This window comes from Mustela putorius, unplaced genomic scaffold (genome assembly GCF_011764305.1).
Source record: "Mustela putorius furo isolate JIRA1106 unplaced genomic scaffold, ASM1176430v1.1 tig00000450_pilon_pilon_pilon, whole genome shotgun sequence".
Classification (NCBI taxonomy): Eukaryota; Metazoa; Chordata; class Mammalia; order Carnivora; family Mustelidae; genus Mustela; species Mustela putorius.
Genome location: NW_025421385.1, coordinates 19,139,094 through 19,165,758, shown reverse-complemented (window position 1 = coordinate 19,165,758; position 26,665 = coordinate 19,139,094).

Genomic DNA, 26,665 nt, shown 5'->3' with positions numbered 1-26,665 from the left:
TGTCCAATTTTCCCAGCACCATTTATTGAAGAGGCTGTCTTTTTTCCATTGGACATTCTTTCCTGCTTTGTCGAAGATTAGTTGACTGTAGAGTTGAGGGTCTATTTCTGGGCTCTCTATTCTGTTCCATTGATCTATGTGTCTGTTTTTGTGCCAGTACCATGCTGTCTTGATGATGACAGCTTTGTAATAGAGCTTGAAGTCCGGAATTGTGATGCCACCAATGTTGGCTTTCTTTTTCAATATCCCGTTGGCTATTCGAGGTCTTTTCTGGTTCCATATAAATTTTAGAATTATTTGTTCCATTTCTTTGAAAAAGATGGATGGTACTTTGATAGGAATTGCATTAAATGTGTAGATTGCTTTAGGTAGCATAGACATTTTCACAATATTTATTCTTCCAATCCAGGAGCATGGAACATTTTTCCATTTCTTTGTGTCTTCCTCAATTTCTTTCATGAGTACTTTATAGTTTTCTGAGTATAGATTCTGTGTCTCTTTGGTTAGGTTTATTCCTAGGTATCTTATGGTTTTGGGTGCAATTGTAAATGGGATTGACTCCTTAATTTCTCTTTCTTCTGTCTTGCTGTTGGTGTAGAGAAATGCAACTGATTTCTGTGCATTGATTTTATATCCTGACACTTTACTGAATTCCTGTATAAGTTCTAGCAGTTTTGGAGTGGAGTCCTTTGGGTTTTCCACATATAGTATCATATCATCTGCGAAGAGTGATAATTTGACTTCTTCTTTGCTGATTTGGATGCCTTTAATTTCCTTTTGTTGTCTGATTGCTGAGGCTAGAACCTCTAGTACTATTTGAATAGCAGTGGTGATAATGGGCATCCCTGCCGTGTTCCTGACCTTAGCGGAAAAGCTTTCAGTTTTTCTCCATTGAGAATGATATTTGCGGTGGGTTTTTCATAGATGGCTTTGATGATATTGAGGTATGTGCCCTCTATCCCTACACTTTGAAGAGTTTTGATCAGGAAGGAATGCTGTACTTTGTCAAATGCTTTTTCAGCATCTATTGAGAGTATCATATGGTTCTTGTTCTTTCTTTTATTGATGTGTTGTCACATTGACTGATTTGCGGATGTTGAACCAACCTTGCAGCCCTGGAATAAATCCCACTTGGTCGTGGTGAATAATCTTTTTAATGTACTGTTGAATCCTATTGGCTAGTATTTTGTTGAGTATTTTCGCATCTGTGTTCATCAAGGATATCGGTCTATAGCTCTCTTTTTTGGTGGGATCCTTGTCTGGTTTTGGGATCAAGGTGATGCTGGCCTCATAAAATGAGTTTGGAAGTTTTCCTTCCATTTCTATTTTTTGGAACAGTTTCAGGAGAATAGGAATTAGTTCTTCTTTAAATGTTTGGTAGAATTCCCCCGGGAAGCCGTCTGGCCCTGGGCTTTTGTTTGTTTGGAGATTTTTAATGACTGTTTCAATCTCCTTACTGGTTATGGGTCTGTTCAGGCTTTCTATTTCTTCCTGGTTCAGTTGTGGTAGTTTATATGTTTCTAGGAATGCATCCATTTCTTCCAGATTGTCAAATTTATTGCCGTAGAGTTGCTCATAGTATGTTCTTATAATAGTTTGTATTTCTTTGGTGTTAGTTGTGATCTCTCCTCTTTCATTCATGATTTTATTTATTTGGGTCCTTTCTCTTTTCTTTTTGATAAGTCGGGCCAGGGGTTTATCAATTTTATTAATTCTTTCAAAGAACCAGCTCCTAGTTTCGTTGATTTGTTCTATTGGTTTTTTGGTTTCTATTTCATTGATTTCTGCTCTGATCTTTATGATTTCTCTTCTCCTGCTGGGCTTAGGGTTTCTTTCTTGTTCTTTCTCCAGCTCCTTTAGGTGTAGGGTTAGGTTGTGTACCTGAGACCTTTCTTGTTTCTTGATAAAGGCTTGTACCGCTATATATTTTCCTCTCAGGACTGCCTTTGTTCTGTCCCACAGATTTCGAACCGTTGTATTTTCATTATCATTTGTTTCCATGATTTTTTTCAATTGTTCTTAATTTCCCAGTTGACCCATTCATTCTTTAGAAGGATACTGTTTAGTCTCCATGTATTTGGGTTCTTTCCAAACTTCCTTTTGTGGTTGAGTTCTAGCTTTAGAGCATTGTGGTGGTCTGAAAATATGCAGGGAATGATCCCAAACTTTTGATACCGGTTGAGTCCTGATTTAGGACCGAGGATGTGATCTATTCTGGAGAATGTTCCATGTGCACTAGAGAAGAATGTGTATTCTGTTGCTTTGGGATGAAATGTTCTGAATATATCTGTGATGTCCATCTGGTCCAGTGTGTCGTTTAAGGCCTTTATTTCCTTACTGATCTTTTGCTTGGATGATCTGTCCATTTCAGTGAGGGGAGTGTTAAAGTCCCCTACTATTATTGTATTATTGTTGATGTGTTTCTTTGATTTTGTTATTAATTGGTTTATATAGTTGGCTGCTCCCACGTTGGGGGCATAGATATTTAAAATTGTTAAATCTTCTTGTTGGACAGACCCTTTGAGTATGATATAGTGTCCTTCCTCATCTCTTATTATAGTCTTTGGCTTAAATCTAATTGATCTGATATAAGGATTGCCACTCCTGCTTTCTTCTGGTGTCCATTAGCATGGTAAATTCTTTTCCACCCCCTCACTTTAAATCTGCAGGTGTCTTCAGGCTTAAAATGAGTTTCTTGGAGGCAACATATAGATGGGTTTTGTTTTTTTATCCATTCTGATACCCTGTGTCTTTTGACAGGGGCATTTAGCCCATAAACATTCAGGGTAACAATTGAGAGATATGAATTTAGTGCCATTGTATTGCCTGTAAGGTGACTGTTACTGTATATGGTCTCTGTTCCTTTCTGATCTACCACTTGTAGGCTCTCTCTTTGCTTAGAGGACCCCTTTCAAGATTTCCTGTAGAGCTGGTTTGGTGTTTGCAAATTCTTTCAGTTTTTGTTTGTCCTGGAATCTTTTAATCTCTCCTTCTATTTTCAATGATAGCCTAGCTGGATATAGTATTCTTGGCTGTATGTTTTTCTCGTTTAGTGCTCTGAAAATATCATGCCAGCTCTTTCTGGCCTGCCAGCTCTCTGTGGATAAGTCAGCTGCCAATCTAATATTTTTACCATCGTATGTTACAGACTTCTTTTCCCGGGCTGCTTTCAGGATTTTCTCTTTGTCACTGAGACTTGTAAATTTTACTATTAGGTGACGGGGTGTGGGCCTATTCTTATTGATTTTGAGGGGCGTTCTCTGAACCTCCTGAATTTTGATGTTCGTTCCCTTTGCCATATTGGGGAAATTCTCCCCAATAATTCTCTCCAGTAGACCTTCTGCTCCCCTCTCTCTTTCTTCTTCTTCTGGAATCCCAATTATTCTAATGTTGTTTCGTCTTATGGTGTCACTTATCTCTCGAATTCTCCCCTCGTGGTCCAGTAGCTGTTTGTCCCTCTTTTGCTCAGCTTCTTTATTCTCTGTCATTTGGTCTTCTATATCACTAATTCTTTCTTCTGCCTCATTTATCCTAGCAGTGAGAGCCTCCATTTTTGATTGCACCTCATTAATAGCTTTTTTGATTTCAACTTGGTTAGATTTTAGTTCTTTTATTTCTCCAGAAAGGGCTTTTATATCTCTCGAGAGGGTTTCTCTAATATCTTCCATGCCTTTTTCAAGCCCGGCTAGAACCTTGAGAATTGTCATTCTGTACTCTAGATCTGACATATTACCAATGTCTGTATTGATTAGGTCCCTAGCCTTCGGTACTGCCTCTTGTTCTTTTTTTTGTGTTGAATTTTTCCGTCTTGTCATTTTGTCCAGATAAGAGTATATGAAGGGGCAAGTAAAATACTAAAAGGGTGGCAACAACCCCAGGAAAATATGCTTTAACCAAATTAGAAGAGATCCAAAATCGTGAGGGGGGAGAAAGGGGATAAAAAGAGGTTCAAAAAGGAAGAAAGAAAGAAAAAAGAAAAAAGAAAAAGAAAAGAAAAGAAAAGAATTTTAAAAAAAAGAAAACACCTAAGAAAAATATAAAAAAGAAAAAATATATATATTAGATAAACTAGTTAAAAAAGAAAAAGGTAACAGTTAAAAAAAATTTTACCCGAAGGCAAGAATAAAAACAAAAAATGAAAAAGAAAAAAATTAAATTAACTGCAAGACTAAAAAAAATCACAGGGAAAAAGCCATGAGTTCCGTGCTTGGCTTTCTCCTCCTCTGGAATTCTGCTGCTCTCCTTGGTATTGAAACCGCACTCCTTGGTAAGTGAACTTGGTCTCGGCTGGATTTCTTGTTGATATTCTTGGGGAGGCGCCTGTTGTAGTGATTCTCAAGTGTCTTTGCCCCAAGAGGGATTACACCGTCCTTACCCGGGGCCGGGGTGAGTAATCCGCTGGGGTTTGCTTTCAGGAGCTTTTGTTCCCTGAGCGCTTTCCGTAGAGTTCCGGAGGACGGGAATACAAATGGCGGCCTCCTGGTCTCCGGCCCGGAGGAGCCGAGAGTCCAGGGCCCCACTCCTCAGTGCGCCCTCAGAGAACAGCGCCCAGTTACTCCCGTCTGCCTGACCTCCGGCCGCGCTCCAAGCTCACTGAGCCTGCGACCGGTTCAAGGTCACCCCGAGCTGTGAGCTTACTGTTGGCTCTGTCTCTGTAGCCAGCTTTCCTGTTCCAATACCGGCAAGCTCTGCGACACTCAGACACCCCCGATCCTTCTGTGACCCTGCGGGGCCTGAGGCCACGCTGACCCTGTGTGGGCTTTGCCCCGGGTAGCCTCTGGAGCGATGTCCCTCAGCGGAGCAGACTTAAAAGTCCTGATTTTGTGCGCGGTTGCTCCGCCGCTTGCCGGGAACCGGCCCCTCCCCCCGGGGGTCTATCTTCCCGTCGCTTTGGATTCACTTCTCCACTGGTCCTACCTTTCAGAAAGTGGTTGTTTTTCTGTTTCCAGAATTGCTGTTCTTCTTCTCTTCGATCTGCCGATGGATTTTCAGGTGTTTGCAATCTTTAGATAAGCTATCTAGCTGATCTCTGGCTAGCTGAAGAAGTCTCAGCCTGCTACTTCTCCACCATCTTGACAATGCATAGGAGAGGCAGGGCAAGCAAGATGAGCAGATTTAGGACTGGAGAGTTTGAATACTTTCAGTAGGTTCTGGGCTATGATTTGAGGCAGAGGAGTATTGCACCCTGGATTGTAAGAACCAGATAGTGTATGGTCTCTGGATTGGTTGATTATTTTATCAAAGGTGTATTTTCAAGCAAGATGTTTGCTATCTCTTAAAATTAGGTAACCCAAGAAGGGACAGTCTCTCCAAGATCAGCGAGTCCCCAGATACCAGAGCATCGAAAAAACAGGAAATAAGAAAATATATTAATACTCATAGGTATACTCTTTGTCTCAGTAATTTACCATTTAGGTATTTATACCACAGAAATATACACATGAACAGAGAGTTTAAACCACAAATGTTCAATGTAGCACTCCTTGTAACTCAAAGCTGCTATCAACAAACATAGGATTCTGGTGTTTGTGGTGGGTAAGAAGTGGGGATGTGACTAAAAGAAGGAAGTTGAGGCTCAATCCCCTAAAATGCTTATTAAAACAGAATCCAGATCGCTGCTCCCCATCTCTAGAATTTTTGATTCAAAGGATATGCACCCCCAGAATGTGCCTTTTTAAGTTCCAGGTGATGCTGATGTGCTGGCCTGGAGACCACACATTGAGATGCACTGTCCAGGAGGAAGAGCTGTTGAATGAGGAAACCAGTTTGGAGAAGACATTTTAACAGTTGAGCCCCACTGACCTTGATAAAGGAGCAACAAACCGCACTGGAGAGACTGCATGAGCAAAGCTGGCCACCAGAGGGCAATGCTGAAGATCTTGGGCACCCCAGTTTGGACAGAGCTGCTATACTAATTAAGCCTGACTTAATTGGATGACACATATACCGAATAATTCACTTTTCAAGTAAAGTTACGTAGTGATTCTTTAATGCAGCTGTTTTAAGGACCTGGCTGAAAGATAAATACTTGAAGATCTGTGCTTAGGTTTGGAGTGGTCAGATGGCCAAGTCAAACATGGGTTACTAAAGACCCCAAAAGAAGTATGAAAAACCTTAGAGCTTAGAGGCATAGACTAGATAGAGTTCAGCATGTCTTCTGCAAAGACATGTTTTAACTTCTCTATGTGGTCTCTTCAGTATCACTTTGGATGCATTCCTGTGGAACTTGATTCTGTGATAGATAGCAGTACATATAACCCTCTTTTGCTAGGGCAGTGTCATGAGAGTTGTGTTTTAGAATATATCACTTTTTCATGAAAAATAAGAGAAAATACTTCCTTGAAACTTTGCTCCAAACTATCCAAATTAACTCATGAAGTTGGGTTTTAGTTATTTTACTTCCAGAATTACAGACCCAATGTTGAAATACCAGATAATAGTTACCTCACATATTTTTTATCATCTAAATAAAAAATCTATCATATATTTAGTATAGAACTAATCTCAAAAATAGTGTAATCATAATGATTTGAATTATAGAATAGGAACTGTGAGTTTTCTTCAATCATTGTCTCAATTATTGTCTCTTAACTGTAGCTTTTACAATGCCAATTATTTTCGAAAAGCATAATAGAGCCAAAGGGAATACTATCAATGTATCAATGTTGTTTTATAAATAGATTCTAAGAATTGGATCTAAATAATTCAGGTTCAAAACACTAGTGTCAAATATTATTCCCACTGTGAAATACATTATAAAGTAGTAAAACAAATTTCCTGGTGTAATCAAAAGCTAGTAACTATTTTCTGTTGTTCAGTATTTAAATCAGAAAGTTGTCCTTGTCAAATCTAAGAAATTAGGAAATTTTTAGATAATGAAATCACTTCTTTCTGAATATGACATACCATCTTATTTGATTTTAGCAATAATCTAATTGCAGTAACTAACTCTTACATTACAAATTGACCTACTCTCTGCAGGGTGGTTGGTAAAGGGTGGAAGTGGTTGACTAACAGGGATGAAGAATGCAGACCAGTGAATATTCAGGTTAAACATTGCATTTACAGATGATCAGCACATTTCCCAGCTATTAATATCATACATCCTAACTCTTCACAGCCTGGCAAAAGGCTTTGGCAACAGAAGGCTGAGTCATTTTTCTCTGCCCGTTGCCATGGGATGCTATTGCCCTGGAGACCCTTCTACCAGAGCCCACAGCACCAGCAACAGCGTCACTCACACTGAGAACTCTCCCAGGGCAACATGACCTCTTTTCAAAATCAGAAAGTATCATTTCTGCAGTGGTTAAGTGAGTTTCCTCTTTTCCACGAGTAAACTATTTAGTTTGGTCTTTTTTGCTTTTAACCTAATGCCATGAAGTGTGTGTGCGTGTGTGTGTGTGTGTGTGTGTGTGTGTGTATGTGTGTGTTTAAGTATAACTAACTTCTAATGCATCGATACGACAAATGAATTACTATATTGACCTACCTCCTCACTGAGCATAGGATTTTAAGATTTATGTGATTCAGTCAAGAGTTCTGCCACTCTGTCCTACTCTGAAATACCTAAAAAATAAAAAAGAAAAAAAAAAGCACAAAATATTTCAACATAATGAGTCACCAGTAAATACTGAAAACATACTTAAAATCCATGAGATATGTATATTTTATGTTTCAGGGTTGGGAGTAAATACATCTGTTAGGTAAAATTTCCATGAGATAGCATTCATCTGTTTATATTGTATAACTACTCACAGTCTAGACTGAAATTTGGCTCTTACTTTCAATAAGGAAATTTTTCTTAGCAAATTAATAATAGCTAAGACCAATGAAGGGATGTTTAAACTTCTTAAAGATACATATTTTTTCAAACATGCTAGAACAACTTAGAAACATTTATACTGAAATAATTTATATGTGTATATCTTTTTTATCTGCATGATAACATTTTATCTGTTGTTTTCTAAAGATTCTTCTATAGTAATTCATTAACTGAAAAATTTGTGGTACAGAAAAGTTATTCAACAGTATTTTTTAAATTAATTCTTATTAAACAGCTCTTCCTCCTGGACAGTGCATCTTAATTTTAAAAATTAATTTTTTTTAATTTATATTAAATTAATTCATGAATTTGCACTAATTCATGCAAGAATTAGTCCGAAATGGAGGAGAGTAGTAAGACTCAAAGATCAATATTTTGTTTCTCTATAATTCAATGATAAAAGAATAATTTTATGAAAATATAACCTTTTATTCAAGTAATATCTACAGATGTCTACTATTCACAAAGGGCATTGGTTGCTATGACAGAGGCTGGTAAATACCAATCTACTATTCCTTCTCCACTTCTTCCTAAATAGCAGAATCCTGCTTCCTGTTGGGCGTGGGCATGGCAGTGTGCCAAGCTGAAAACTACATCTCCCAGTTTCCTTTGCAGCTAAAGATGGCCACGTGACTGGCCAGTAGAGTGTAGCAGAAGATATAGGCGGGGCTAACCTGGCTGGATGTTAGCCCGCAGTCCATGTTTCATAGGCTTGTTGCCTAGAACACAAATGTGAGGGCTGGAGCTCTAGAATAAATACCAGCGTTCAAAAGACCAAGGATGAAGAAAAGAAGGCGCCTGGAAGAGTGGTGACTATATGAGTTAGGGTTGTCCAGAGAAATAGAACCAATAAGATATATATATATGGATATATATATACCTATATATATAGGAAATTTATTATAAGGAATTGTTTCACATTACAATAAAATCCCGAGATCTGCAGTCAGCAAACTGAAAACCAAGAAAACTAATGTTTCAGTTTGAGTCAGAAGACTGAGGGAAAACGAAACAAAACAAAGCAAAACAAAACAATGTCCTCCTCTGAAGGCAGTCAGACAGGAGGAGTTCCCCCTTACTCAGCCTTTTGGTTCTATTCAAAATTCAATTGATTGGATGTGGCCAACCCACATTAGGGAGGACAATCTGCTTTACTCAGTCTACCGATTCATATGTTAATCCCATCTAGACACCCTCACAGACACACTTAGAAAAATGTCTGATGGAGTATCTGGGCACTCCATGGCCTAAGCTGACACATAAAATTAATCATCACAGTTACATTTGGTCATCAGGTATCTGCCCTGGACAGGAAGCCTCCAGACTTCGTTTATGCAAAAGAATAAATCTCTACTTATTAATCTCTGCTTATTTAAATTGTGTTGCAGTTCTCTTAATAGCCAAATGCAATTTCTAACCAATATAGTGACTATCACCATATATGAATATGGATTTCCCACAAATATTTTAGAATTTCAAACATTATTATCACATGATAAACTCTCAGCAAATATGTCTTAATTGATATCTAGGATCAGGACATAAAATCTTTCCTAAATCAATTTATGTGATGATAAACCATAAATATTACCATATGGAAATGTATAAATATTCCCTTATTGAAAATATTGTTCACTTTTCTTTACTTGTTATCCACTTCACCTGGCTAATTCAGATTTGTCTTTCAGAATTCAGTTACGTGTTGACACTTCTAAGTCTCCCAAGTTATCCTTTATCAAACTTTATTTTCTCAAAATGGTCCTTGCTGTATTTGACTATATAAGTACCTAGTCATTCCACGAGCCCTCAGAGAACTGGATTTATGTTTTATAAAGGTTTCTTTTCTTCTAAACAATTTGGACCTCAGGTGAGGAAGGCTGGGTTAATCTTGCTTCTGAGTTCATTGCACGTTGTCACACTTGGTCCTTACAAGACCACCCACCACCTAGTTTCACCTGTTTATTTGCTAATTTATTTGATTATTTAATCTCTATATAACACCCCAGTTCATCCCTGCCATCACATAAGTAACCTGTGTAATATGATAATGCACACCCTTGTAAATTCTTGTAAATTATTTCTTATTTTATATGCATATATTTTTAGCATTTTTAGAAGTGTACGGGATTATACCATATGTTTTAATTTGGTGATTAAACTTACTCTGTATTTTGATTTGTTTACTTAACAATATTATTTTAAAATCCATTCATGGTGTCATATGTACATTTAATCAATTGCTTCTAACTGGTGCATAATATTCTCTGATATACAGCTGCCACAGTTTTATCTATTTGTTCTCCCAAGACATTAACTGATTGTTTCCAAATCTTCATTACCACAGGAGCAAGCATTCATCTGTGGGTCTCCTTTAGATCTTGTGAGATCTTCTTTAGCATGTGTGTGTGAATAATGTGTGCATATAATGTATACATATGTTTTTTCTATTATAGGCATATATACTTTTGTGTTTAATGCATACATATATGTATATTAAATATATACATATATGTGTGTGTGCATAAATATAAAAATCTCCCAAGAGCTGAATTGCTAGGTCACAGAAAGCTCACATATTTATTTTCCTAAGTAGTTGAAAAATTCTCCTTCCAAATGGCTTAATATGTCAACTTATTGCTAGCAGCACATGAGTATATCAATACACTCACAGCCTCTCCAACACTTGGCATTATTTACCTTCCAAATTTTGCCTTACTAGCATGTAAAATTATGTTTATTTTTAATTTTCATTTTTCAGATTACTAATGTCCTTGAGAATCACTCTCTATATATGTAGCCTTTTGGAGACTCCTCTTTTCTACATCACTGTCAATATTTCTATTGGGATTGCTATCTTTTTGTTGTTATTTTCAGGTGTTTTTGTGTATTTTACATATTAACCTATTCTTAGGTTCAGACACTTGAAATACATTTTCCCATTTTTCTATCTGTCCATTAATTACATTGTCCATTAAATTGCTCACTGAACAGAAATGCTTCATTTTGATGTAAAAATAATCAATATTTTACCCCATAGATTGTAATTCATTTTATTTAATTCTAATTTTGTCTTTCACAGTTATGTATTTAATCCATTTGGAGTACACCACTGTATATAGCAATAGATAAGGATCCAGTTTTATTTTTCTCCATAAAGTGAGCAATTATCCCAACATCATCTCTTAGACACTCATCCTTTCTTCATTATTTATGATACCTTCTTTATCATACTAGCCTGTTTCTGAGACTGTTTTAAGGTATTTCTTTTTTTTCCTGTTCTTATTCACCACATTGACTTCTATATCCTTGGAACCTAGCAGAATGCCTAGAATTTTTTGGTGGAATTAATGATGATAAGCTACTCACAACACATCCAGAGTTGTTTACCACCTACTCTACTTATTACTGCAACTATGTTATTTAAATGTACATAAACAAATGAATGGGAGTACAAGGAGAATTACTTTCATAAAAGCAATTATGAAGGATTGTGATAAGGAGAACTGTTAAAATAATTACTGCAAAATAGGTGTGGGTTAGGCAACTATGAATGACTGGGAAAAAGGGATGGGAATTTTAAAGACACAGAGGGATCTTCCACTCAGATAGCTTTAAGTTCTTGTCCATTTTAGAGAACCTAAAACTAAAAAACATAGATGCTGCCTTGTGACATGATCTATGCAAGACAGGTGAACAAAGATTATAAACATAGTATCTATAGTCAAAATGAAAATGGTCCTTAATCAAAAAATTCCCACAAGAGGGGCACCTGGGTGGCTCAGTGGGTTAAGCCTCTGCCTTCCACTCAGGTCATGATCTCAGGGTCCTGGGATCGAGTCCCGCATCGGGCTCTATGCTCGACAAGGAGCCTGCTTCCTCCTCTCTCTCTATCTGCCTGCCTCTCTGCCTACTTGTGATCTCTGTCTGTCCAATAAAGAACTAAAATCTTTAAAAATATATAGAAAAAAAATTCCCACAAGAATGGACATGTATATATTTACACTGAAATGGAATACATTTGTGTATCATTTTTACAATTCCCTGGTTCAAAGAACTTTTCAATTTATCAACGAATTATGAGATCAGATAAAAGGTTTTCTTTATAGCAACTATGCAGCATGGTTACAAATTGTAAATATGCTACACATTCAAAATTTGGGGACACATCTGGAAAAAAACATTCTCTGAGAATATATTTTAATCACTCCAAGAATATATTTAAAATAATACTAAATATTTAAGCATATTTAATCACCTGTTTTTCTTAAATTATTAAAAGTAGAGGCAGTACCGTAAAGATTCTTTCAAGATTTGCTGAGCACATACATCTTTAAATGCTTTTAAAGGAACAAACCCACAGCAAGAGTGATAAACAGAAAGAATGCCACCAGCTCCTGGGAAATTTTGAGGAATTCCTGAAAGATAGGAAGCAGATGGAGTTAGAATGTCAGGGAAACAAAATCAGAGAAAACAATAGTCAAAAACACACAGATGAGAAATTACTGTTAAAAGCAACTGCACATATAAACAAAGCTGAGAGTCAACAAACAGGAGAAACTTGGGAAATAAAGAGCCGTATTCAGAATAACTAGCCCAATTTGACCCCTCTTATGCCTACTTATACTAAGCAACAGGCAGTAGCTATGATTCCTCCATATATCCTCTCTAATTACCTCCAAAGAAAACCTGGGTCCTTAAAAAGGGAGTGATCTTTCAGGTTAGGATTCTTATCACTGTGATGGGAGTGCAAAGAAAAACAGAATAAAGTCTAACGAGACGTCATCCTCAACAAGGAAACAGAAAAGAAATAAACAAGGAGAGCAATAGACTTCAGTTTCTCATTCTTAAGGACTTTCTGAAATACAGGACTTTCTGAAATACAGGACTTTCTGAAATACAGGACTTTATGAAGTGTGTATTTTTGGTATAAAAGATTCCCAGAATAAATATTGGTCCTAGATAAAGAGCAGTTCTCCAACTAATTAAAGATCATGGGATGAACAGGAAGGTCCTACACTCTGAAAGAGTCTTCACAATCTGGCAGACCATACAACCACCTTCCCATACATTTCTAGAGAAGGTTACTTTAATCAGAACATATATTCACAAACAATTAAACACTGATTATCACATGCAAATAGGAGATTTGCATAAGACAAGAATTCTATGCAAAAGAAACAATTTGAGATCTTAGAAAAATAAAAACAATGCAATTAATGTGCTGTGCAGTATGCTGGACACAACAGAAGATAAAATACATAAGTTGGAATATGCCCCTGAGGGGTACTCTTGGAATGTAGAAGGAAAAGACCAACAGATGAAACACACAGAAGAAAAGTTGAAAGATCTTTAGACTATGTATGTGCAATATGGCCAGCTCAGTTTGATTTTTACAGCCACTTGATAAGGTAGATTTAATTATTATTTTTTCATTTTGCAGAAGGGAAACAGAAATCTAGACCTCCTGTGATAGAGCAAGTTAGTGGCATGCCCAGTCTAGGCCTTGGGCGTCTCAACCACAGACCAACTGCTTCTTCTCCATGGCTCAATATTGGGTGATTGCTGAGCTGGTATAACTGGGAAATGCCTGTTTTAATACATTGTAATGTTAAGGATATCCAAGAGAAGAGCATGAGCATGACTGTATTTCAGGCAAAGTCAAGGAGACTCAAGACTCAGAGAAGGCTGTTGAATTTGACCTTCAGGATAAATCTTAAGAAAGGATTCATCAGGACTGTGGTTCTCAGAAGTCAATATTATTAAATAAGCACTTTGGGAGCTTATAAGCCTGAAGAATTCTGGGCTTCAACTCCAAATGTTACAATCCAGTTGGCATGGAGGACTTCAGAAGCTACATTTGAACAGGCAGGTAATTCAGAAGCAGGTTCAAAATTGAAAGGACAGCATTGAGGAAACAGATAGGCCAGGGTAGCTAGAATTTCCAGGGGATAGTACCAGAATGGAGAGAGATCTCTGGAGACCTACAGAAGGTTTTCTTCAAATCTTCAACTAAGACCAGATCAGTACATACCTGTGAGGAAATTACTCCAGGCTGGGGAAAGAACCCCAAAGCAGCTGGAATGATTTCTGAAGATCACACAAGACAGGATTAGTTCATTTTCCCATCAATAGAGTGAGGGATTTCCATAACACATAGGGCATTAAGTACTCAGAAGGGTATTGTCTCTGCAGTAGAGAAAAAGTAGCCTTATAGCTCAAAAGGCATTATTGTCCCATCTAACAAAACAAAAATCTAGACTTGAATGGACGAAAATGCTTCCAAGTAACTTAGTTGCATCATAAAACTGCCAAAAAATAGTCCTTACTCCAAAAAGATAAACTCATGATATCTGTACCTAATATAAAATTATCAGACAGGTAAAGAAGCAAGCCTATAAGGAAGAGAAATATTTATTAATGGAAACAGAGTTGGAAATTATACAGATGATAAAAATAGTAGATAAGCAGTTATTATAACTATATCCATATATTCAAAAAACTAGAAGAAAGCATGCACATGTCAAAAAAAGACATGGAAGGTGTATAAAAAGACAACTTCCAGAGATGAAAAGCACAATGTCTGAAGGATAGGATTAACAATGGATTCAACACCATAGGAGCCCCTGGATGGCTCAGTGGGTTAAGCTTCTACTTTCTATTCAAGTCATAATCCCAGGGTCCTGGGATTGAGGCCCATGTCGGGCTCTCTTCTCAGTGGGAGTCTACTCCTCCCTCTCCCTCTGCAGCTCCACCTGCTTGTGCTCTCTTTTTCTCTCTCAAATAAATAAAGTCTTTTTTTTTTAATGTAGAAAAAAAGAACTTTTTAGTGAACTTATAGAAAAACCCCGTAAAATAACCTATCAAAGAAGAAAAGGAAAGAAAACCTCAAAAAAAAAAAAAAGGAGGTGGGAGGGGGGAAATAGAGCATCAGTAAACCAATTTTTAAGGATATATGTGTAATTGGGGTCCATTAGTGTGGAGTGGGAGGCAGAAATGCATTTGAAGAAGTAATGAGCAAAAATGTTCCAAATTTGATAAAACAATAAACCCAGAGATCCAAAAAGCTCGAGGAACCCAAGCACAATAAGCCTGAAGAAAATTAGACCAAGGCCTAACATAATTAAACTACTTATAATTAAACTGCTTTCTCTTATAAAGAGAAAATCTTGGGGCGTCTGGGTGGCTCAGTGGGTTAAGCCGCTGCCTTCGGCTCAGGTCATGATCCCAGGGTCCTGGGATCGAGCCCCGCATCGGGCTCTCTGCTCAGCCGCGAGCCTGCTTCCTCCTCTCTCTCTGCCTGCTTGTGATCTCTCTCTGTCGAATAAATAAATAAAAACTTTAAAAAAAAAATTTAAAAGAGAAAATCTTTAGGGCAGTCAGAGGAAAAGACCCTTCACATTCAAAGGAACAAAAATAAGAATGGAAGTAGGTGTGTCACTGGAAACAATGCAAGTTAAAAGATGGTTGAGCAATATATTTAAACTACAGAAAAAAATAAATAAATAATGAGAAGGTTGAGGCTTTCTTTATCATTGTATCAGAAGCCAGAGTAAATGCCCAGAACACAGTCTGGGTGTAATAATTCTCTGATGAGTGAGTGAATATTTAGAATCTTTTTCCTCCAACCAGTGGTTAGCTTAAGGGGTACAGTTGTGTTTTTACAAATAAAGCAATCAGAATTAGAAATCAAATTATAAATTTGACCACAGTGTATCCCTTCATACAGTTTTGTAATGCAATTTTGACATGTAAGAGCAAACTTTAAAAACTATTAAGTTATAATCCAAGGAGGAAAAAAACGTAGAAATGATGGATGAAGCAATATAACATTCTTTTAACTCTTCTCCAAAACAGGGGGCAGTTAATGTCAGGGGAACGTCCCCACGTCCACTCTGGCATTCAGCTAAATCCAGCCCTGCTTTCCCTACAGCTGGGTGAATTTCCTTTCATTTCCTCCATTCTTCGTTCTCCTCACTGGGCTTGTCCTCCCATTAAAGTCACCAGAAAGCAGATGGATGTCCATGGAAGCAAATCCCCAAAGGGTTCCAAGGTCTCCAAAGTTGTTGTTAAGCTGTCTCAGAGTGCAGATGGTGGGTGCAAAATCTCACAAGCGGCCCAGAGGCCCAGCAGTGGAGTTCAAGCCCTGATGAATAAATCATGCTTCTCCTCTCAATATTCTGGCATTGCGTCCTGGGCAGCATTTGTCATTCACCTGAGTCCGGACCATCCCGTTACAAAACGACAGAAATGTCTAATGATACGCTCTTTGTGAACAGCCTGCACGTAACACTTGGGGCTTCTTGGGTATATGTACATCTGTGCAAGGAATTCTATACTTGCCCTTGGTAGAATCGCCCTGACAGTGACAGAGCCTCCCACCTGCCCCTCAATAAAAGAGTGCATTTGGCTCAATAATAATTAGCATCCATTATGAGGGAGCTCTTTGCAAGGACCGGGCCTGGCCTTCCCAGGCTGCAGGTGCAGAATTATCCCCATGACCTTTTGCTCCAGGATCTGTCATTGAGGAGAGGAGCGGAGCCCTCAGGAGGGAATCACAAGCCTGTTTATCTTCCCTAAGAATCATTGTCTGGCCTCTGCTATTCACGTCAGCGGCAGCATTTTCCTCTTGGGAAACCTATAGGAGAGGCCGAGGAGCCTCATCTGTATGCTTGCTTGCTGGAGCCTGGCAAATGGGCACCTGGTTTATTTTCTGGGTATCTTTATGCTCATTCGCAAAGAAAGAAAATCCACTTTATTACAAGGAACAAAAACATAATGGAAAGAACCCAGGTGGCTGAAGGCTGACTGACGGGCAAGGACGTTGGGAATAAGATGCCAGACAAGGGTCCTGTGTTTCCAAATGGCAGACCCTAAATGCTGGTGCACCCACAGGGGGCCTGCCTGGACGTGGAGGGAACGACCCAGAAGTCATGAAAAACCCGACCCCTCTTCACTCACATGCCCCGGATTATGCAGGTACAGCAGCCCCCCCATGATCCATGAGAAATACATTCCAAGACCCCAAAACAGGGGACCCCTGAAACAGCAGAGAACTGAACCCTATGTAAACCATCTTATTCCTACACATATACACCTCTGATAAAGTTTAATTTATAATTAAGGCACAGTAAGAGATTAACAACAATAATGAATAAGAAGACAAAACAATTACAACAATATGGTGTAATAGAAATTATGCGAGTGTGGTTTCTCTCTCTCAAAATATCTTACTCTACCAGACTCACCCTTCCTGCAACGCTGTGAGATGATAAAATGGCACCGTGATGAAGTGAACGAGGCAGGTTATGATGTACCGCTAGGCTGTACTGACCTTCCTCAGACTGGGCAGAAGGAGGACCATCCAGTTCCAGACCTCCGTTTACCAAGGGTAACCAAAACTGCGGAGAGCAAAACCAAGGATCATGGGGGACTACCGTAGGAGACGTGGTGTGGGAACTTGCCCTTCTCTTACTTGCTCTAGGTTCTTGCTTCAGACTGATAATAAAAGAAACAAAATCCAAAACGGAACTGTGCCCTGCTATTCCTCTGAGGATGTGATTTTAGAATTCTGCATGATCAAATTCTTTTCTGGCTCATTGCTGTTCTTGGTGATAACCAGAACTTGTACTTAAGCACTTCTCAGTTCCCTGATCCTTTGTGGTGCTTAAAAATAATTTTGTATCTTGGATCACGATGATAAGCCCTGTTGTCCCTCCACATAAGGTTCCTGGAGGGCAGAGATGGGTCTGATCTACCTCTGCCTCTCCCACAGCCCATCTAGTGTTCCCTGAACGTGGCCAGGAGCTACAGAGGAAGAGGAAGCACCCAGCAGCCATAAGAACCTGGACCGATCAAATGAAGCTTCAGTTTCTAACTGTGGTGAACGGGGTGTCTCTCTCTCTTCCTACCGTCACTTTTTCAGTGACTTTCATCACCAGAAATTTCAAAACCTTAACATTTCATATTGTCCTTTTTGCTCTATCTTGTTCTGTATCACTGACTAAAATACTACTTGGGGCGGGGGGGGGCTTGGTGGTCCATTCAGTTAAGCATTCCCCTTGATTTAGGCTCATGATCTCAGGGTTGTGAGATAGAGCTGCACTTTGGGCTCCTTGCAAAACAGGGAGACTACTTGAGATTCTGTGTCTCTGCCTCTGCCCCTCCCTACTGCACGTGCACATGCGTGTGTATGCTCTCTCTCTCTCTCTGAAATAAGTATTTTTAAAACAAAAAATATATAATAAAAACTAAAATTGAAATACTACTTAGTCCACTCAGTGGATCTTGAATATTATCAATCACCTTTATTAGAAGGGCTTTGATAGCAGGGATTTCTTCTGTTTTCTTTACGACTTTCTTCCCAGCAGCTAAGCAGTGCTTGGCACAGAGTAGATCCTTAATAAATATTTGTTTAATTAATTAATTAAATAACAAAGACATTAAGTCCCTTCAATAGTGTGAGTACTTATAAATTGTCTCCTTAAAATTGACTTTGTGGAGTCAAATTAAATTTAACAAAAATTTCTATGTATTTGTAAAAAGTTATTTAAAAAGTCAGAATTTAGTAGTGTTACAATATGTCTATTGAAGTTTTAGTACCTATATGTGTAAAAAAAAAAAAAAAAAAAAAAAAAAAAAACCAGAAAAGCCAAACATATCTTTTTCCTAGTTCTAAGATATTTGTCAAATTGTCTAAGATATTTGTCTCAATAATGGCAGTAGAGGGAGGGGACAAAAACAGACTCAAGTTAATATACACATTATAAATCTTACTCCTTGATTTGTCTGCAAATAATGGTAGTAGATACACAAGTGAATGCAAAGTATTCATTCGAATCGTATTCATTTGAATACGATTTGATTGTAAGGTTACAGTTTCCAATGATATTTAACTCTGATTATTTCAAACATTCTTCTTTCCCCTGTTTTCACTGCATCTGCTATCATTAGGATAATGACATATTATCCAGCTTGAGATATGTTGCTAGATCATGCTCGGCTAATTCCCTTCATGATCTGATTTAAGCCACCTCTTGTAGACAGAATAATGGTCCCCTAAATTGTCCACATCCTAATCCCTGAAACCCGTGAATGTTACCTTACTTGGCAAAAAAAGACTTTACAGATGTGATCACATTAAGGACCTTGGGATAGGAATATAATACTGTAGTATCCATGTGGGTCAATCTAATCACATGGATCTTTAAAAGCAGAGAGCTTTCTCAGCTTTGATCAGGGGAAAATCCAACTAGGGAAGGGCAGTCATGGAGATTTGAAGGAGGAGGAATGCGGCCTCTAGAAGCGAGAAGAAGCAAAGAAACAACTTCTCCCCTAGAAAGAACAGCCCAACCAGCACCTCAATTTTAGTTCAGTCCTATAGGAGCCATGTGAGACATCTAACCTACAGAACAATAAATTTGTGTTAAAACACTAAGTTCGTGGTTGTTACAGCAGCCATAGAAAACTAATATGCTATCTGCTTTCACTTCCCACCATGTCCCTCTATGCATTCTATTCTAATAGCTACGCTGTCCACTCACTGTATCAAAGATGGAGCATTGAATCTAGAACAGAGACTCCCATACTTTTATTCTTACTGTTTCCTCCATTGGATATCATGTTTCTATCTTTAAAATTATCATCTATTATTCATGGCCCAGGTTGAATTATTCCCAAATCCCAGGTCAAATGTAATCTCTCCTCTCTCACTCCTTCACTGAGTTCTTTTTTTTTTTTTTAATTACACAATCTTTTTATTTTTCTTCACTGAGCTCTCATAGGCTGTGTAACTTTTTTTTTTTCACTCTGCCTTGTGTCATATTTACTTTGTTCCCCTCCACAACCATAGTTCCCAAAAGACAGAGCTCTGTGTTTTCCTCTTTGTATTCCCTACAGCTCCTAGCTTAGAATCAGACACATAATGGCCATTTTACATGTTTTCAATGATGAAATAACTGCAGAATGAGAGGCGGTCTATTTGTTTCCCTTTCAAATATTTAGAAGGATTCACAGGGAATAGTTTTACTTAATTGTCACCTGAGTCTGGTAGAGAAACTGTCTTAGATGCACATTAAAAGATAGATGGTAAATATATATTCCCAGGTGTCAGGAAGTAACTTCAATATGAGTTCCTGTAAGTGGGTGGAAATGCTTATAGAAAACAGCCTGAATGACTCTGAATTGCTATCAAAAAAGAAAACAAAATACCTAATGTAATCAAAGACTAAAAAATGGAATAAGTAATAACACAGGTGGCTGAATGACACCAATCAAAGAGAAAAGGGCTAGCTTCTAAATGGCAAGTAAATCAGGAACTTTCTACCAGTGGGAATGATAAAAAAAAAAAAAAAAACCCTCCAAAAAGCAAATATATCCAAAGAAGAATGGATAAGAACACAGATAAAATATGAAAATGGCAGATGCCTTATTTATTCACCAAGCTCAGAAAATTCACTGGCCAAATAGAACATTTAACTTTTCTTTTTCGTTCAAGAAACATTATTGGTGTGCCTGATATTTACAATATACATTGATAATAATTCCTGGAGATATAAAATTAAAGAATATGCTTTTTGATCTAAAGTTGCTCACAGAATAATAAGCTAGATGTTGGTATATATGACATTGGTATGAATACGGAAAAGGGAACCACTCAACACTAAAAAAAGAAAAGAAACAAAGAAGAGAAGAGAAGAGTAATGAGCCAATTAAAAATGGGCAGAACACCTGAATAGGAATTTTTCCAAAGAAGATATACAGATGACCAACAGACACATGAAAAGATGTTCAACATCACTCATCATCAAGAAAGTGCAAATTAAAACCACTATGAAGTATCACCTCACATCAGAATGGCTAACATCAAAAAGAAAGGGAATAACAAGGTTTGGAAAAGATGTGGAGAAAAGCGAATGCTTGAGCACTGTTAGTGGAAATGTAAACCACAATGGAAAACAGTATGGTGGCGCCTCAGAAAATTAAAAATAGAAATACCATACTACTCAGTAATTCCACTAGTATTTACCCAAAGGGGGAAAAAACACTAATTAGATAGATATAAGCATCCCTATGTTCACTGTGGAATTGTTTACAATAGCCAAGATGTGGAAGCATCTATAGTACATAATCCTGTCTATACTGAACTGATTTCTTACAATTCTATTCTGTATAGGTTTCTAGTTAAGATGGGCCACAGAGAGATTTTTCTGTAAGATTCGAAGGGCAGGGATAAAGCAGCATCCATTTTGTAGCTCACGTACGTTTTCTTGACATACTGGCTCACCTCAGTGGCATAGGGTAGTAGCCAGATGTGCAGCAGCTCTATGTTCTCCTGGATTGTCCTTCAGCTTCTCTGAATCCTGGGCTATGAGGCATTTAGCTCTGAGGTGAAGGACACCAATATCTCTAAGAATCAACACCTGCTTCAATTCATCCTCATGGGTTCCAGATCATGCTTTGGGGTTTCAGTTTGTCCTTGCTCTGCCTTCTTTACATCCGTATTTCCTTCCTGGCTGCTGGCTTTATAGACTTCAAACTCCAGAATTAGATACAATGACATTCTTGCAGAGACTGTTCAACCAACTCATTTCTATGTGTTTGGGAATAAGATAACAATTCCCTTTACCCCTCCATCACTTAGAATTGTGCTAGAGGCACTGACCAAAACAGAGAAAAAGCTTAGAAGTATACAACTTTCAAAATAATTTTTTCAACATATAAAGAATCAAATTCTGGTTATAGATATACGATTACATGTTTAGAAAACCAAGGGATACCACTCCAAATTACAAAAGCAACACCAAAAGAAAAATATCTAGGAGTAAACTTAATAAGAAATGCTTAATACCTACATGAAGTGAAGTTTTAAAACACTGAAAGGTCACAGTGTAGACTTAAGCAAAGAAAGATAGAACATTTTGCATCATAAGGATTTTGATTTCCCCGAAGTTAATATCTAAATTTAATGTGATTCCATCAAAAATATCAACTTGGGGGAAAGGATGGGAATAGACAAGATGATTTCAATGTTTCCATAGAAAATTAGACAAAAGTGATCAGAAAAACTGAAAGAAAAGGACAAGCAGCTGGAACTAGACCAACTAAATGCTTAAATAGATTTAAATATTTAGCATTTAAAGCAGTTTTACAATGACACATGGACAAAGAAAGACTAATGAGACAAAATAGGAAGTCCTCAAATAGACCCAAATGCAACTGGTAATTCATTGTATAATAAATGTAGCAATTCACTAAATAATATTGGGGTGTGCTGTCCTTCCCTTTGCACATTAGGTTAAATCCCAGTGCATCAGAATCTGAGTGTGAAAAACATTAGATCACAAGAATACTAGAAGAAAACATGGGGAAATGCCTTCATAATCCTCAAGAGGCAAACGATCTTCTAATTGACTGGAATAACTCATAAATCATAAAAAGAAAAATTTATAAATATATTACAAAATAAAAACTACTAATGGCCAAGAAGAAAAGATAGAAGAAGAAGAAGAAGAAAAAGTAGAAGAAAATCTGCCACTTTATCATAGACGAAGTGCATATCTCCTAAATTTATAAAGTCCTTCTAAAAATGGACAAAATCAATAATTCAGTAGAAAAATGATCAGAGGACAGTTCACAGCAAAGGAAAAACGATGGCTCTTAAACATTAAAAGTTGTTCAACTTCACCAGCAAAAAAAGAAATAAAAATTAAATCTAATATATTACAATTTTTTACCCATCAGAATGGAAAGTATTTGAAATGTTGATTAGCACTATTGGAGATGCGATTAGCAAGCAAACATCCTCCTACATTATTGGTGGGATGTTCTATGGAGGACAAGTGGGCCATAATTTTCCATATTACAAATGCATGTACTCATAGAAACAACAACATCGTTTTCAAGAGCTGGATTTGTGCATATGCAAATGATATGCATAGAAAATGACATTGCAACATTGCCTGTAACAGCCTAATCTCAGCTACAACCCAAATGGCCATCTGGAGCAGGCAGGTTATACTAATCAGGTGACTTCCAATCAACAAAATACCACTGTAAAATAAAAAGGGTGGCACCTTTCTGTCATGGCATAATATTAAATAAAAAATGAAAGCTACAAAACAATGGATATCATGTACTAAATCTATATATATTTAAGAAACAAAAATAAGGTTATATGATTATTTTAAAATGGTCATCATTATGCATTGTGTGTTTTCTCTTTTGCTTACATAGCTCATAAATGAATACATTTTGGAAACTTTTGTTTTTTAACACAAAGCACCCTAAATATATTTTTTTAAATACCCTATTTTAGAATGACCTGTGACCCCTTAAGTATATGTGTATTTATTTTACAACCCACACTGGCAGCTTCTTGTAAAGTTACCTATATCCTACTCTATATCCTATTTTATCCTACTATATCCTATTTTTATCATGCAACACCCAGCAGAATATTTTTGACATATCAAAAAATAACAATATCAATAGCACTGATACCAGTGTTAAGGATAGCTACAAGTTGCAAAATGCCTGCTATTCTCCATATGCTATATTTTACAAAGGTAAGTCAATGTAATCCTTAAAACAATCTTCATATGAATCAGCTGCCTGAGGGGTGGGTCTGTCATGAAGTCAAAGAAGTAGAGGAACTGTATGTTTTTAGGCAGCTGGTCCCGGAGAGCCTGGGCCTTTCATCTCCACCACCCCTTATCTTGGCCTCTTCTAAGCACTCAATAAGCATGTGTATTTGTTGTTTGAGTAAACAAACAATTAAGAGTTTGCATTGCAAAGGAACAAAACCGAGATGGTGTCACTCAAGATCCCCCACTCCTGGGGAGCCCTGCCAATATAAGCAATTAAAAAGCAATCTTCCCTCAGAAAGCTTGTCAGTCAGAAATCCTTTGTGTGAAAGCAAACTGGCAGGAGACACAAAAGGGGAATGTGGGTTCACAGAATCTGAAAAGGTTCAAGGGGTAGGTCAGATTCAGCCGGACACGCAGGGTGGCAAAAGCCATGGTCCTAAGCCAGTTTCCTTGGTCCCCAATACGTTGTCCACTATCTCACGTCCTCTCTGTTTCCATCTGTCTCAAGCCGGCCTTCTCCTAGGTTGACTTACTTCTCAGTCTGACTTCATTATACCTAAGGGACCACAAATCACTTCATAAAATCTCACTTTTCTTTCCTCTGTTCACTGTTTAGAGATGAATTAGACTTTCTCATGACTTCATTGGACATTTTATTTTATCTTTATAACTTGGGGCCACATGTAAGCAGAGGAACAATTATATGTCCGTGAATTTCTACCGAGCAGTATGAGGGAGGACTGAAAAAGGAAAAAAACCTTACGTTCCAAATCAGGGACAGAATATTCTAGGGTTATGTAGACTTCTACCATAACAAGGAGCTGGGGTGAGAAGGGGCCAGTTGAAAAGCAAAGTCTGTTCGTCTGAGGAAAACCTGAAATCGGAACTTCTAAGTGTCCTACCAGCCTTTCCACCTTTCACCTCACTCCCTGAGGCCACTGAAGAAGAGAACGGAAACACACCAGCTACCATCAGAAGGCAAGGGGTGAAGTTTGGGTGGCATAAACTTTGGTCACCAGGTCAAAAGTTCTTCTCTCTCTGTGTTGTTTATCTTCTCTGCTGTGAAAGAAAAAAAAATTACTAGTTTCAAGGCCAAATTGGAATGAGTGGTAAGAGATAATTCCTTACATTATCTTAATTTAAAATCAAGGAAGAAACTATTTAGGTATAAAGACCTGATTGTGAAAACTGGATACTCCCTCCACTGAGACTATTTAACATGAATCTTCTCTCCCAACATGAAAACTCCATTGTCCCAAACATATTTAACATGACTCCATTTGGATAAAATATTTTTGTTTTCTTTCCCTGTAGATGCCTAGGATACTGCACCAATATCTCTTCTCTGTAGGACGGAGAGCAGAGCCTGACAGAGAAACACAAGTCAGTTAGAAGGAACCAAATCTGTCTTCCAAAAAGGAACATTCATAGGGTGACTAATGTGGTTTGCCTGGAACTTCCCCAGTTTTAGTTTTGAGGGTCTATGTCCTAGGAAACCCCTTAGTTCACAGCAAATCACTCTCTATTTCTTTAGCTGGGCTTGGTGTGAGATTTGAGGCAGAGACTGGATCCCATAATGTCCACATTAATACTTAATGATTATTTAGTTTCTCTGGAGTAGGAGCTATTGAAGATTGCACATTCAAAGGGCAAATTTTACTTTCAGCCTTGGGAGTTCCAAAGAGACAATGTACAAGAGCCCACTAAAATAAGTGAAAATTAAATATATCAATAAAATATTAACATAACCAATTAAAGAACCAAAAAATTTACACAAAGTACCCAAAGAAGGAAATTAAGCTTCAGCAACTGAGTGCTTTAGTGGCTACAATATGAAAGTGCCGTGATAGATTTCTCCAATGTTCTTCTCGAATTCCTGAATTTAAATACCAAAGAGCAAATATAATGAGAAAGCTGATAGCTTTTTTATTAGAGAAGACTCTGCACGTGAAACAGCTCCACAGCCACACTAAATACTCTCCACCAGCCTGACTTCAAATTGTATTGTCTAAATGTTGCCATTAGGAAGAAGAACAGATATATTCTCAATAAGTCATACTTCATTTCTTCTGGTGTGTTTGGCAGACAAATCCACTTTGTCTAGAGAGCAAAGTAAGAATGGGTGGACTAAGAGAAAGCTTTGCCGGCTAGAGGGAGCATAAAGGAGCCAATCTCTGGCACCAGTGACCCATGTGCTTTCGGCAGCCTCCCTTGTAGTCAGGTTGTAGCCATGTCACTGAGAGCTCATGGATAAGACCATGAATGAAAGTTCAGTTGCAGGCGTGTAAGACAGATGTGAATTCTCCATTGACTCCTTGGCTGGAAGTAAAGAACTGTGAAATGGAGTCATTGAAAATGGAAGCAGCTGGATTCCTGAGACACTACTGGAAAGCCGCTGAGTTGCTCACACCTGACTTGCATCAGATTTGCGTGTGAGCAGAAAGAAACTGTGCTCACTCCAGGGTGTTGTAAAAGACCTCTGAGATTCTCTAGTTTCTGCTACTGAACTATATAACTCTTGTTCCCTCTAAAATGTCTTTTTTATTTTTTATTTTTATTTTATTAAATTTATTTTATTATTTTTTTCAGTGTTCCAAGATTCATTGTTTATGCACTACACACCCAGTGCTCCATGCAATATGTGTCCTCCTTAATACCCACTACAGGGCTCACCCATCCCCCCACCGACCTCCCCTCCAAAACCCTCAGTTTGTTTCTCATAGTTTGCAGTCTCTCATGGTTCATGTCCCCCTCAGATTTCTCCAAGTCACTTCTCCTCTCCAACTCCCAATGTCCTCCATGTTATTGCTTATGCTCCACTAGTAAGTGAAACCATGTGATAACTGACTCACTCTGCTTGACTTATTTCACTCAGCATAATCTCCTCCAGTCCCATCCATGTTGATACAAAACTTGGGTATTCATCCTTTCTGATGGAGGCTTAATATTCCATTGTATATATGGACCATATCTTCTTTACCAATTAGTCTCTAAGGGCATCTTGGCTCTTTCCACAGCTTCGCGATTGTGAGCATTGCTGCTATGAACATTGGGGGTAATGGCCTTCTTTTCACTACAACTGTATCTTTGGGGTAAATACCCAGTAGTGCAATTGTAGGGTCATAGGGTAGCTCTATTTTTAATTTCTTGAGGAATATCCACACTGTTTTCCAAAGTGGCTAAATCAACTTGCATTCCCACCAGCAGTGTAAGAGGGTTCCCCTTTCCCCACATCCTCTCCAACACTTGGTGTTTACTG